Genomic DNA, 13460 nt, shown 5'->3' on the forward strand with positions numbered 1-13460 from the left:
TTGACTCCGCAGTAAGAGAAGATTACTAGGGGAGGATATAAAAGCAGGTAGGAGGTGCGCGGCCCGGGCCTGGGGGGATGCGCACAGCTGGGGACAGATGTGCCCACGGTCCCGGTGTCCCATCTCGGGGCTGGGCCCGGCAGCCCGCCTCTCGCTCCGAGCCGGCCTTTGTGTGCGGTGCTTCCCAGTGCTGTCCGGTTACAGCCAGCCTCAGTGCAGGAGCGGCGTACTCGTGTGTCTGTACCCGTAGCCACCCTCTCTGTAACGGCGGGCGAAGCCGGCCCCTTGTGCCGGGGTTTTCGGGCTGTTTTCAGGGGCACGAATCTGTTTTCTGGAGGAACGACGGAGGGCCTGAGCCGCTGCTTCCCCTTTTATTGGCGCATCTCACGTTTAGGGTTGGTTGGTTTGTTTTTTTCCCAGCAGGTTTTTCAGCGGCGGTCCGAGCGGCTCGGAGCCCGGAGGTCCCCGCAGAGGGTCTCTCCGCGGGGGGTGGGGGCTGCGGGGGCGCCGGGCGCGCCGAGCCGAGCGGCCGGACCCTGCCGCGCTGCCGGCCCCACAGCGCTCCCTAGCGGCCGCGGCGGGGCGCGGGCGGGCCGGGCTCTCCCCGCGGCTCCGGGCGGGCTGCGTGTCCCTCTCATTACCCCCCCGCCTCCGCAAAACCTGCACCGCTACGGAAGGGTGGGGGGCGGCCGCCCCTGCCCGGTGCGGGGGGAAGGGGGGGGGGGGTGCGGCGGCGCGGGTGGCGGTACCGGCGGCGGTGCCGGCGGCGGGCAGCGCGGCCTGGCGCTGGCAGCGGCCACCAGGTGGCGGGGCAGAGTCACCGCGGGCAGCAGGCGGCGGGGGCACGGGCACGGCCCGGGGCCGCGCGGCGCTGTTGTGGCGAGCGGGCTCAGTAGCCGTGTTCCGCGCAGGCACTGCCTCTCTTGGGCAGCATCCTCGGGAGTCGGGGGAAAGTGGCCGCCGCAGGTTGAGGTTTTTCATAGTGGAAGCTTAAAACTCCGGGAGTGCGGCTTCAGCAGAGTATCCGAGGGAAGATCTTGCGGAGGGCGAGAAGGTCGACTCCTCGTTGCCTTGACAGTGGTGATGGGAGTTCAGTATGGATGGTGCTGAGTGAGCAAAGTGGGCAGAATACGAGGAATTTGCACAATTTGGGGTCCCCATTTCCCCTATGAGGCATTAAAGTTCTGAACAGTTGATTTGGATTTTACTCTTAAGGAGCTTGTTTTGCTAGAAGCAGGGTTCTGACTGCACGCAGTTTGATTGCCAGTGAAAACCAGAACTGCTTTGGTCAAGAACAGCTCGTGCTTGCGTGTACTGGTAGTTACAAACAGCAGGATCTACATCTGCCCAAACCTAACAGGGTTAGCGGGGACTGGGTCAGGGGAAGGGACGCTGCTGCCCTGCTGTAATCAACAAGGATGCAGACTCTGCTGGCGTATGGCAGCTGTGAAATGGTACTGAGCTAGGCAGAGCTTGCCACTGACCTTATGTATGGGCTTCCACGGGGGGGGTTGGTGGAAGTAGATAATAGCATTAAGGTTGCTTTTTCTGGCACCAAGTCTGCCTGTTTTGCTTTTATCTATGATGGTGAATATTTCGCTATGGATTGATTCTGCAGATTTTTGGTTTGGGGTTTCCTATTTCATTTCTAAGTTAAAAGCTGAATAGAAGATGTTTAGAGCTAGGCTTCTGGGGACAAGTTGTCACCAGGGGCTTGCCTGATCTCTGCAAGCCAGCTGTGTATCTCTGACTAGAGGAGTGACTTGCTTCTCCAAGCCCACAGGCTCCACGGGAGGGAAACGTTAGAGGGAAAGGCAGAAAAAGCTTCAAAGCTGCCAGGACTGGGTTACATTCAGCTGAGGCTGCAGTGTCGGCAATGTAGTGCACTGGAACAGAGTTTGCTCAGGTACAGCGCACTCAAGGCATTCTTAATTGCTGTGGTTGAGTAACTCTGAAATTGTGTGATGCTTGGGAGGAAAATATACCTGGTCTATACCTGTACTTACACTTTGTATTTTTCTTGTTTAACTTCCTAGTTGTGAATAGGGAGTTTTTTCTGTCTTAGCATGACTGTAGAAGTTAATCCTATGTATAAGGATCCCTCTGGGGGCAGGGTTGGTGTGGGTGATGTTGAGCCTTCCTGCAGCAAGACTGAGGACTTTCTGGTTATGCAAGCATTGTGCTGTCCTGATTCCTATTTTTTTTTTCTTTTGTGTAGCGTGCTGTATGGGAAGTTTAAAAATATGCGTGACCTCTTTAGTTTCACTCGAACAATACGTACATGGTCAAATGATAGTGTTTTTGTTGTTTTGGATTTCTTTAAAAAGCTGCATTGCTATTTTAGGCATCTATTTCTAGTGCTGATATCAGGTGGCAGTTTCATAAGTAGGTGTAAAAGCAAAGAAAACCAGAAAAAGTTGGTTTTGTGGGTTTAGGGGAGTGTTTGTAGCAAAAATGGATAATTTCTTTCGTGCTTGTTGTATGGAGATATACAACTGTTTTATAAGTAGTTGAGTTATGACACAATAGTGGCCTTGAAGAAGAAAAAGGCAGCCACTTAACGTGAATGAAGGGAGTTTCAAGTCACCATGAGTAACCACTTGCTTTAAAAACAAAGATGTGCTGTGCGGAATGCCTTTTAATTCTAGTAAAAACTTACTTTCATCCATGAACTGCAATTTGAGACTGAAAACTCTGACTTTCTTCTAATTCAAGTTGGCAAGAAAATAGAGACAAATGATAAAACAGAATTAAGACATTGTTCCAATTTCTTAGATACCTTTGCTGTACAATTGAACAAAGGTTCAGGTTCTTCAGAAATCATAATCTAGCTACTCTTCTTAAGACCAGTAGGAGTTTCTGGGTTTTGAGCGCTTTTTAGGAGCTGTTGAACGAAACATAAAAATATCTGAATCTAAAATCATTTTAGGGTTAGTCTGTGCAGTTCTGGGTAATAGATAATGATTTTTTTCTTGTAGGTTTTTTTTCTTCCCCTTGTTACCTTTGGCTTTGTTAAAGGTGCTGTATTGATCTTTTGTGTGTTCTGTGGATCTCGTCTTTTCTTCCAGTGTGGTGTGCTAGAAGAAATAATTTATTTCCATTCTCTACAGAGGCAGCCGTAGGTCCGATGAATTATGCATGCTTGATAGCCATTGCCTTCACCTACACATCTTGCACTTCCCTCATGCTTGGAAGTTGATTGCCAACTGTATTTTCTTTGTGTTGGGGGTGGAGTGGGTGGGGAAGGGAGAACACCTGACAGATTTACTGTTTGCTAGTTTATTAAAGCAAAGGGAGATGTGTGAGAAAGGACAGAGAAAAGAATACAGGAGAAGTGCGGAAGGGGGATTGGATGCACTTAGAAGCCAAGAGAACAAAGCAGAGGAACAGAAAAGGTGCTACCAAGTTCCTTCACAGTAAGGGAACTGAGGAGGTTGAGTAATCCTGTGAAGTCAGAGTGCCGTTAGGTGCTCTGCCTAATGCCTTTTAGCTACCAGAATTCTCTTAGTCCATTGAATTGATTCTTTTTTTTATTTTGTGTGTGTGGGGGGGGGGGTTGGTTGGTTTAATAGCTTCCCTTTTAGAGTTTGGCTTAATGCTGGCCACTGGAAGAAACTGCTTTATGAGAGGGAAGGACATTTATAGAGGCTAACCTTAGTGCAGGAGGTTCGTTGTGTTGGGCTGCTTCTGTGATTAGTGGAGAGAAAGGCAGGGACTGAGCCTTAGGCTGGGTGCTATCCTCTAGACGTCTGATCTTTCCTAACGCTAAAGAGAACTCTGAGAAAGACCATATCCAATATGTACATTACCTTCAGTACTATTACAAGCAGAGTTTTCTTCTTTTTAACCACTTGCTTATCTTGAAGGGTTCATTTCAATGGACCAAACGCTGTCACAGGTGACAAATTCATGACTTAACCGTATTTTTTATTGAGCAAAATAATTGGCTAATGCTATATCTGTGTCAACACCTCTTTGCTCCAAGGCACAAATGATTCAGTCACTTCTCAAATAAACTTCAAGTAACAAGTTAAATGTTAATTGTACTTGCTGTTGTATGTCTCAATATGGTAGCTTTGATTATAATTTAGTTTTTTTTTTTCTGATGTTCTTTCTGCCTGCCTGCTTATCTTCTTTGGAATGTGGTTCTTCAACTGTTCTGATAAACTTCTGACACAAGTAAATACAGTCTGTTTGTATCTCTATTTACTGAGCATGCCCTTTGCTTGGCAGTTTGCAAAGAGTCTTGAATCAGACACGCCACACAAGTAACTGTAGACTGGGAAAGGGAACTCCTACTGCTGTGATGGTTGTCATTAGAGAACACAATTAGCCAGGAAAGTGGCCTAAATATTATCTTCCTTATCTGCTTTTCTTATTCTTTCCCTGACTTTAACAACAGAATATCCAGATAGACAATAAGGACAAAATTGCATGTTTGGGGGTTGTGGGGTTTTTTGCTAGTATTTCCTGTCTGGTGTTTTCTGCAAGACCTTACCATGATAGTGAATTTGGTGGGTGGGTGTATCTGAGGAAGGGGAAAGCTGCCTTCCCTCTCTGCCGGTCGCTTGTTTCTGCCTTCACTTCTATTGTTCATGTGGTGCAGCAGGTAATAGTTTTTGGTTTTCCATCAGATCCAGTACAAAAGAGAAGGCAAGAACTTGTGGGCAGGATGAAGTAGGAGGCAATTAGTTGGAGCCCATTGTGAAATACAATAGTGGAATATGTGTAATGGAGTGAGAGGAAAATAACGTTATTTAACTTGACATGTTAGCTGTGTTTGTGCTTTTTATTAAAACCTGTGAAATTCAGTTGTTGAGTGGAAGGCCTGTCACCATGAATGCCTGAGCAGGTTTGAATCTTTGGACTTAGATCAGTATGTATGTACCAGTAGGGGTCACCACAAATGGTTAATGGGATATTGAACTGGTCACTGAAGGAGAAAGTAATAAACTTTGATTATCTTCCTTCTAACCTGGGCATCTTGGAAAGAAGAACTCTTAGTTCTTATAACTTGATAAATTGATATTCAGAAGCCAGAATTACAGAGACTTTTTGGAATACGCTTGGAGCTCAACTTCCTTACTTCTGATAAATCTTTCAGTGAATGATATGAAGCATTAGCTGTTATTAACAACAGCTGAAATGCAGATAGGTCAATAAACTAGTTTTGTGTCTGTCCTCCCCACTCAAAACACCTCCTTGCTCTCTCTTCCTCACTGTTCTCTGAAGAGGATTGAAAATAGCACTGTATTGTTTGGAGCTCACACAGAGTGCTGCTGTCCTAAAAAATCCTCATGCTTGCTATGACAGTCAGTTGTGATTGTGGAAACACAGGTGTAGGCTGATTTTTTGCTTTTAACCACTGCACTGTTTGACCCATCTCCACTGAAGGGCAGCTGCCTTACTGGTTAAGCCAAGGGCTGCTGGTTCGGTACAGAACTGCAATGCTCCTGACAGGAGAATTTGCATGGCTTTTGTGTGGCTACAGAATGCACACTGCACAGTTCAGGGCTGTGTGAGTTGCTTTGGAAGGAGCTACTCTAGCACTGCCAGCTTAACCCTTTTCAGTGGGGTAAGCTGAGCCACGTAACTATCTTGGCTAACGTAACTTTTACCTCTGGTACTTTAGGTTAAAGTATTTCTCTAGTACATTGTATTTGAAGCATGAATTAAGAAGGGAGTCGTTACAGGCTGGAAGCTTTTGCTCACATACGTGAAGGTGAGAGATTGAGAGTCTGAAACTTCTGATTTTTTTTCTCCCTTTTTTCCTCTTTTTCCAAAAGCTGTCGTCATAAGACAGTGATGTCATGGTATTGGGTTATGAATCGAAGTGCTGTTGTTCCAAGGGAAGTGGCAGGCCTTTTGCAGCTGCTCATTGTAGGTTTAATTTGTTATTCCTTTCCTTTGTATAGTTTGTTTTGGATTTTGGGGTTTTTTTTTTAGAAAAATCTGGCATTTCCAGAAATGCTGTTTTTCAGATGTTGTATTAAATGTACCAAAAAAATAACATCTGCTGTTACCTTTCGTTTGGGTATTTTTAGCCCATAATTCCTTTATCCTCTTCACTCCCTCATGCGGTTTCTGACCCTTCGGTCTTTATTGCCTTGCTCTGCTTGCTGTTCTCTCTCACTATTTCTCCCTGTTCCTTCCCTGCTTTCACTTGCCTTTTTATTTCTGTTCTTCTCTTCTTATCTCTTTTAGTTCAGTGACGTGTGTTTTGATTTTCAAATCTGTACTTGGATTGTTTTCCTATGATTCTGTTACTAAATATTTAATTTCATGATAAATACATTTCTCAGTCTCGTTAATAATAGCATGTATAAAAATAATATCTCTTCCTCTGTGAGATGCAGTAATAATCTTCCAAACCTCTATTTTGGTCTCCCAAGTAATTTCAGTAGCTTTTACTTACCTGATTAGAGCAATTAATTTCAAGAAAATGACTGATAATTACTGGTTGCGGAACTGAAGTCCCAATCTCTGGTTTAGAAGAGAGGCGTTTCAGCACATCTTGCAACTTTGTCACATTCTGTACTCCTTACTGATAAGGTAAGAAATGAAAATACATTCAGTCTCTGAAGAAAATGCTTTGTCAGAAGCAGCTAATTTCAGAATTGCTTGCTGTTGTCACATAGCCAGATAAGAAAATTGAAGGTTGTGACTGTCAGTCTTTTCTGAAATAAAACATTGCTGAACACAATCAATCTAGAAGAATACCAAAATAAATACAGGGTAAGAGCTGTGTAAGAGTTAAATGTTCACAGTAAAAATAATCAAGTATAGGATTAGTGCTGTCTTCCAGTGCCTGTTAAAGGAACTAATACTTAATGTTGGGGTGTTGTTAACTTGAACTAATGTGGCGTAATCATTCATGGTGGGCCACTGATGAGCATTCACTACAGGGAGAAAAAGGTGGGTTATCAGTAGCTCAACATGGCAAGATATTTAGTTTGCTACCTGCGGTGTTATTTTGTTGCTGCTGGTTTCCCATCAAACCTCCTAAAGCACTTATGCTGCTTTCTGTGAACATACACGTTTGGGTAGGTTGCACAGCACCATGAAAGTTACCTGCATGAGAACAGATTATGCACAAAATGCTTGTCAGGTCCTAAAGTTCAAGTTTCAGCAGCAAGTTACACCCTTTTTCCTTCTGCACACGCGGCACCTGTGTTGTGCTGCTCATGAGAGGTCGTGCTGCAATAGCTCTAGTCCTGGTGGTCCAGCAGCTGAATGATTGGACCTGGTGGAGTGCCCTTCCCATTGACAGCAGTGGGTTTGTGGAGGGCTTTATCCTGGTTGAAACAGTAGAGTATCTCTCTTTAGCAAGATCTCACCTCTCAGAGCATCTGGCCTAATTGAAGAGAGTCAGGATGGCAAAGTGCTGCTCCCTCGATGGGAGGATGTTGGGCATGGCAGAGAAACCCAGTCTCTGGTCTCTGCAGCTTGCTTTATTTAGAGCGTCGAAGGTCATGTTGTAATTGCTGTACTCGCAGTACCAAAAGGGGTTGGTTACTCCTGTCTGGATTTGTGCTTGTTTGATGTTTGAGTGCTGCATCATTCTACTTGCCTCCATTTTACAACAGGCTGACATTAAAAATAAGATGCTAGCCTCATGGAGCCCAAAGCTTTTTGGTCCTCAACTGCTGCCTGAGTGCACACTGCTCTCTGGAATCTGAAAGAAAGGAGAAGTCTGGGGGAAGAGAGCTGTAGAGTTAAAAACTCTTCCTGTCTTGATAATGGCTACAACTACATTGTTGTAAATCTTTATGTTACTCCTTCAATACAAATGTCACCAAATGCCCAAGGAATGCCAGCTGTAATTTAGTTTCATAAAGTTCCTGTATTACTGAGGAGTGTCTGGTCTCCAAGAAGAGCTGTAACTGGTTTCTGTTAGCCCCCACCTAGTGATGAGCCTCAGTTTGGAGGTTTGGGCAGGGTGCAGATTTGTTTTGGAATTGGCCTGTGAAGGTTTTGGATGGCCTTTCTCAATAAGAAGGCTTGTGAGTCCTGCTTCATGCTGCATTTGTCTGTTGAAACTTATTTACCCTTAACTGTGAGGTTCCACTTCATGGATTATGTGACTGGCAACTGAATAGTACTCTCTGAAGTTTTCTTGTGCATGCATAGGTTTAAAAAATGCCAACACAACCGTACACATCTGTGTTGGGGGGAGGGTTCCTTCCCCTCCAGTCTAGATGAATGTCTGTAAATCCTTCATTATTAATTTTGTATTCAGCTGATGTAACATGCAAACTAAATTGACAATCCCTTGCAGCAAAAAATGCTGAGCTGCTGTTACTGTGCTGTGTCAGTCCATGTTAATCAGGCTCCTTGTTAATCAGAGATTCTGCTGGTTTGGGTTTCACAGGTGCCTGCAGTGATGGAAAGGAGCACTCGCTGTAGACCAGGATAATAGAACATAGCCAGGGTAGAGAGATGCCTTACCTGCGGAAGTAAAAGTAGTAGATACTAGGCTTGTCTCCTGTAGCCTTAATCTGATTTTACTGATGTTCACAATCAAAAAGCAGTAACCAGTAAATTTTCTAATTTATAATACAAATTCAGTATCAATGCTTATAATTACTTCTTTCCCCCAAGATAACTTAGTTTTTTCAAAATGTTTCTTTGTCCTGATACTGACATAGTTCCACAGCCTGAACATGCTTCGAGTACATCTGTTATTCTGTGTGATTAAAGGACAGAAGTTCAGTGATTTGCAACAAGTGGAATATAAAGCACTTGCTCGTAGGTGGTTCTTGGAGAATGACTCCCGGTAGCTGCTCCTCCTTGCTTGTGGTGGCTTCCAGGTGTTCCTGACGTGTTCTTAAATAACGTTTGCTCTTGAGATTTGAATTCATATCTCTCTAGCAGTCAAGGTGGTTGTATTTGATAGTTTGAAAACTGCCTCTTCTGGGTGATTAACTCGGAATTAACCAAGCAGAGTTTTACAAAGTCTCAGAACTATGTGATGTACTTTCTTTGAAAGAAAGCAACTGGGCCAGTTCTTGAAAGAAAATTCTCTTACGTTATTAAACACTTTAAGTTGTTATTTCTTGTGCAGGGTCTTCTCAAGCTGCTGGTTGCTGACAGGTAGGAGCGTACTGTAGGGAAGCTGCATTTATCTCCCTGCCTTTTTGGGTTCTCCCCCAGGCCTCTGCCTCTGGCCTTGCCTGGAGGTGGTGTCAGAGGCTAGGCGGGTGTTTCATACCCAATAAGATCTTTCCTGTACGTGTTTCTTGATCTTTCACACAGGGAGGATTTGCTTTTTGACAGTGTGTGTCATAGTGCCAAGATGAAAATAAAAATCAACAGTAAAACAGGCTGATTTTGTGCAATTGTCTTGCTTACCTTTGTGCAACTGTGAAAGCCTTACAGTGCGCATCACTTGGTGATGACTGTGTAGGATGTCTAAGAATATTCCTTAGATGTTCAATTAGGATGTTAATAGCTAAAGACACTTTTTTGAAGTGCTTAATGGTGCACTGAAATAAAGCTATCTTCTCGAACTGTACTTCATTACGTCTGTTCAAAATACGAGGATAGCAAAGGTACAGCAGTGATTTCTGCTGCTAGCATTTGGGAATGAGATATTTCCCAACTTGTCATCCATGCACTTGTCTTTCACTTCCGTGCTTTGGTTTTCATTATGGTGCAGATGTCTTTATGCAGCTTTTTGTGCTTTTTACCATTTCTCATTGTCAGTTTTATTTCCCTTGATAATCCAGCGTGTATTGCTTCACTGATGGCTTCTAAAGAGTATCTTCTGAAGTCGGATTTGTTTTTTCTGTGCTGCTGTTGCTGACTAGCAGCCTTGAAAAACACTTTGGCAAAGTACTCCATAAAGGTTGATTTTTAAAATGGGTGTGAGGGGGAACAAAGCATTAAAAAAAAAAAAAAAGTTAAGTTACAATGTCAATGGTATGTAGGGCATCTCCTGTAACACACATTACAACTTCACATAGATATTTTTTTTTTCTGATTTTGAACCCCCTATAGTAGTAGTCTTAGACACTTGGTGTATGATCACAGATCGAACTTTGGAAATCCTGAGTGCTGGCTTACATGAATCTTGGATCACTATTTTAGTAAGTTTTTTAGCCCTTAAATATTGGAAGGATTACATGTTTATAACTTCAAAGCTTCCAGAAAAGCTTGAATGTTTGGTATATTTTCTGCTTTATCAAGCACTCATGCGCATCATAATTCTTAGTTTGTTGCATCACATCAAAATTGACATGGTTACCATCAGGGTTTTTATGTCTGTAGTCTAAATGTTGGTTTGTGCTTTATTTTCTGCTTTTTCCTATGGTAAATTGTGGATTACTTAAGCTGCCTCTTTTTTTAAAGTCCTACAGTGTTTTATTTAAGTCCTATAGTCTATTTAAGTCCTCTGTAGTATGTGGGAAATGAACCTGCTAAATGTTTACTCCATGAAGGTATGGCAGCTCACTCAGTGATGTGTGACATGCTGAGGAATTCGGGCTCAAGTGCTGCACTTCATTGAGACTGACATAAACAGTAAATTCTGTTGGCTGAATGCCAGATTCATTCAGTTACCAGGCTAAATCTAAACTTGCGCTGATGTATTTTTTTTTAATTAAAAGCAAGACTGTCGAGGAGTACTGCAAATCAAGTATCATGAAATGTGCTCCCTCCTCCCCTTTGGGCATAAGTGCTATGGCCAGGGGAGAACCTAGGTACCCTGATGCTATCATGCATGAAATCTTGTTGTTTTTTGTTTCAATAAATGCTGGAACTTACCCGTATCTGACATCCTAGTGTACCCACAGTGATAATTCATCTGTGCACAATCTGTCACTTTATATAAGAGCCAGAATGGTTCAGGACAAAGGAAGGAAAGCATAGCTTGGTGCTGAATTCTTGAATGTGACAGGAGAAGAAAGAAGATCCTTGTACTTCAAGCTTTTTTCGGTTGCAGCTAGAGGCTATTTTTCAAGGCAGTAAAAATGTTCGATCATGTAGTTAATCCAGTTGACGTACAATTTCTTTGTGGTTTCTATTACCTGTAAGTTGTTGACCTGCACATAACTGAGCAATACTTTTAATTACTTGAATGCACTGTAACCAGAATTGTCAAATTTATGGGAATGTTTACGAGGAAAATCGGTTATTGGGATACCTGCCTCTGGAGCAGTTATGTTTTAACATTTAATTTGGTTTCTGGTAACTGACAAAGCAAATCCTTTGCTGTTTCACATGGCTGTGATAAATGAAACTGGTAGGACTCCTCTGGGGCACAAAACCCCCACATAAAAAGGTGATGAACTGGAATTAGGTGCTTTTAGATAGTGGTGTAGAAACCATTTTACTTGGCATAACTGGAGAATTAGCATCAAATTAAGCCTGTGAGTGTTGCCTTACTGTAAAGTCATCACCGTAATTGGGGCTGAAGCATGAGGGAGGGTGATTAGTGTTCCAGAGGTGGAGCTACCTATGGCTTCTCTTCTTGGGCTCAGCAGTGCGCTTGCTTCTCTGCAGAATGAAGCAGCTGAATATATCCAGTAGTCCTGCATCATACATGCATATATATTTGTCTTTCACTTTAAAACGGACTCTGACAAGACTTCTTTTAATAAGCAGGGCAAACTACAAGGGCTTTAGCATAAGCTCATGGGGATGCTGGAAGGATAACTTTTTACAGTATCTTTTGATTTGTTTGTGGGCATGAGTTGATAGTACAGTTAGTTATGTCAGTAATTCAGTGCTTACATTTGTGTCTCTAGACATATATTCCCCTCTATGCCCCCCCCCCCCCCCCCCCCCCCCCGTCATCTAACATTTAATGATCCTTCTGGCTATAAAGGAAACCCAGATTTGAGACACATCAGCATTGGAAGCTGAGTGATGTATTGGTCAGATGTGCACAGCTTTTACTGGACCTTGTTTCTAACTGGCTTAACACAGCCCCTAGCATGATGGAGCTTCTGTTCGGAGGGTGTCTTGGAATAGGAAAGGAGAAAGTAAAGACTGTCCATGGGAAAGGTTAATGGCACTGCTTTCTTCCCTTTCCCGCTCCAACATATTCCAATGTGTTTTCATTGTTTCGGGCATACTGGAAAACACTTGTGACCAGTGCATGTGCTTGTATGCACAACAGTTACGGAGAAAGATTGTCTTCCTAGCTGATGTCAGCTGTGCAGCCCTACAGAGGGGAATACAGGCAACAGAGATGGCAAGGATGTTAAAGAGGATTAAGAGAAGGGCAGCTTAAAATCCAAAGCAGTCAGCTCTGTTGGTGCAGTTCTGTGGGATACAGACTCAGCTGAGCCTGACTGCCACAGGTCAGCCGTGTAGTTTATAGAACAGCCAAGGGAGATTGTAGGATATGTGGTTGTAGGATATGTGATACGTAAGATAATGTAACCAGGATTCTTTAGAGATTACTGGTGTACTAAATCTCTGACTACGAAAGGATATGTAAAGATGCCACTCAAATTGTAATTTCTGTCTTGGTTCAGCTTTTTGAAATTGGTTTTGAGCATTTCTGTAGTCAGCTTGATGCTTTGGCTCTTTAAAATAAGCAAGATTCCTCATTACAAGTAATATTTCATCTAGAATAATGAAACTATTAAATAATACTGGGTTAAAATTTCTCATCTTAATAGTCATTAATTGCTGTAATGGATGATCCCTTTGCTGCTACCTTATTGTTCCTTGAAAGCCTGTTGAAAGTCTCCTTCCTTCTACAAATAATTTCCCTTCCCCACCCCCTCTCATTTTATATTTGGCTGTACCATGTTAGTCTCCACTTGAAGCCTTCAAGAGTAGCTCTGCTTTCAGAGCACGCATCTCTCTCAGGGCTGTTATACCTCTGTGCTTCTTCTCTGAGAACCAAGATCCTGGAGTACAACTGCTCCACCATCTGAGTGGTCCCACCTCCATGATTTTTTTGGTGGGAGTGAGAAGAGAATGCTCAAATGAGCCATGACTGTTACCCATTTCCATGCTGTGTTAAGATGGACTTGAGGTAATGAGAGAAACATTTATTGTAGAGTGTAACTTGTCTGTTTCAATCTCCCTGGTGTGCTTTAAAAGGAACGTGATGCTTTGTCCTTGTAAGTCAGGTGTACCAGGCTCTGGGAAGACCCATTTGGAAATATTCTGCCCTGCTTCACAGTTAGTAGCTCTGATGCCTATTTTAAATTAACTGAACTCCCTTTTGACTTTGGAAATGGAGAACTAATCCCACCTCAGCCCTCACTGCCAGGAAGAAAAAAAAACAATTATTGTTATTTCTTTTTGTTTGCTTCCTTTCTACTTCTTAACCAAAATATTCCCTTTGTGTGATGGGTAGACTTGGTTCTACTAAGAAGCATTGGCTCTACCCCTCCCTCACCCAGGCCAGGCTGGTTTTTGTTTTTTTTTATCGTGTAATACCTGCTTTGCTTCTCTTGCCATCAGTCACGTCTTCAGTGCCTTGGCAAGGTACAACAGAG

The 13460-nt window shown here is 43.2% G+C and overlaps 1 protein-coding gene across 2 annotated transcripts in view; it reads left to right on the forward strand.

The window, feature by feature from the left end:
- The window catches only part of TSC22D1 (TSC22 domain family member 1), a 96173-nt gene that overhangs the window by 65766 nt on the left and 16947 nt on the right, over positions 1-13460 (forward strand). The window lies entirely within an intron of this gene.

The sequence above is a fragment of the Falco naumanni genome, chromosome 2, assembly GCF_017639655.2.
Source record: "Falco naumanni isolate bFalNau1 chromosome 2, bFalNau1.pat, whole genome shotgun sequence".
NCBI lineage: Eukaryota > Metazoa > Chordata > Aves > Falconiformes > Falconidae > Falco > Falco naumanni.